Genomic DNA, 1,526 nt, shown 5'->3' on the forward strand with positions numbered 1-1,526 from the left:
GGATGTATATGCCTCAGTGTTTCCTGTGATGTATATGCCCTAGCTTCTCCTGTGTTGTGTATGCCCCCAGCCTCTCCAGACCAAGACAAACATGGAAATGTAGTGGTGAGAATCAAAATGATCCATCTCACCGAACATCACAGTCTCTCCAGCCACCACTCTGGGGCTGATTTTATTAATTATTTTAACAAATATAGCCTGGTCGTGTTCAAGTTGATAATTTGGTGTGGCCCCCGTTGGTTGGTAGAAAATTCCAAATGGTCCCCGGCAGTAAATAGGTTCCCAAACCCTGTTTGAAAGTTTTGTCCAAAAATGTAAGCAACAGCGAAAATAAACTAGAAAGATTTATGTGACATACAAAACAAAAAAAAACATTTAAATCACAAACATTCACATTTAGTGGCCCTGCTGTTGGGCTGCCAAAAACTGTTCCAGCATCTCCCCATGACGCCGGACGGCTTCTGACAAACGCCGTTGTGATTCCACCAGGTCCTGTAGTGTGGGGATTTCTGTGGAGGGAATGGGAAAAGTTAACCATCCTTGTTCCAACATCGAACTGTCAGGTATATGTTTTTGGTTGACCACTTACGGTTCTGGGGTTCATCACCTTCTTCCTCTGAGGCGCTGATGGCCCAACCAGATCCTGTGGCTAGGGAACACAAATCAAATATTAGTACACGACAGCCCACCATCATTTAAACATCCCTGTATCCTTTACAACTTGTAGGGACACCATGTTATGTGCATAAATTACAGGAAGGGTAGCCTGCACAAAACTCACCAACTGATGCGGGGGAGAAGGCATCGTTAGAAGGAGAAGTATGGGGAGACAGGGTAGAAGGTGGTGATGGGGTTGAAGGAAGAGATGGGGTTGCAGCAGGTGATGGGGTTGGAGAAGGAGAGGGTGTCCCAGCAGGCGCAGCAGGCGGAGGTGGTGGATCTGCAGCAGGAGATGGTGGAGCCGGCGGGGATGGTGGATCCGCAGCAGGAGATGGTGGAGCTGGCGGAGATGGTGGATCCACAGCCGGAGAGGGTGGAGATGGTGGAGCTGCCTGTGCAGCTGGAGGTGGTCCTAGGTATAGGAGAAAACTTTTATTGAGCGCATAACTCCAGGCCACTATGGCTTACGCCTACTTTACACCATACAATTCTGCATACGATATCGTATGTGATGTGACACGCCCCCATCTTATGTGCGACAACTGAAATTTGTTGACCGTGTCGCACCTATGCTTTGTTCCTGTCACAAGTACTTACCCTTCTATACGACCATCCATACGTAAGAAGCGGGACGCAGGTAAGTTGCAGTTCATCATTCCCGGGGTGTCACACACTGCGATGTGTGCTGCCTCGGGAACATTGAGCAACCAGACGTTCAATTTTTAGTAATTGAACGACGTGTATGCGATGAACGGTTATTCGTTTAATCGTAATCGCATGTAGGTTTTACAGACTACAATATCTCTAACGATGCCGGATGTGCATCACTTACAACGTGACCCCGCCGACACATCGGTAGATATATT

The 1,526-nt window shown here is 47.8% G+C and overlaps 1 long non-coding RNA gene across 1 annotated transcript; it reads right to left on the reverse strand.

The window, feature by feature from the left end:
- Nucleotides 1-484: 484 nt before the first annotated feature.
- LOC142276620 (uncharacterized) lies at nt 485-1,034 on the reverse strand. The gene is made up of 3 exons (XR_012740045.1): nt 782-1,034; nt 590-649; nt 485-509 (listed from the first exon to the last, which is right to left on the reverse strand). It is a non-coding gene; the product is annotated as an uncharacterized LOC142276620 (long non-coding RNA).
- Nucleotides 1,035-1,526: the final 492 nt, after the last annotated feature.

Source organism: Anomaloglossus baeobatrachus, unplaced genomic scaffold (assembly GCF_048569485.1).
Source record: "Anomaloglossus baeobatrachus isolate aAnoBae1 unplaced genomic scaffold, aAnoBae1.hap1 Scaffold_3996, whole genome shotgun sequence".
NCBI lineage: Eukaryota > Metazoa > Chordata > Amphibia > Anura > Aromobatidae > Anomaloglossus > Anomaloglossus baeobatrachus.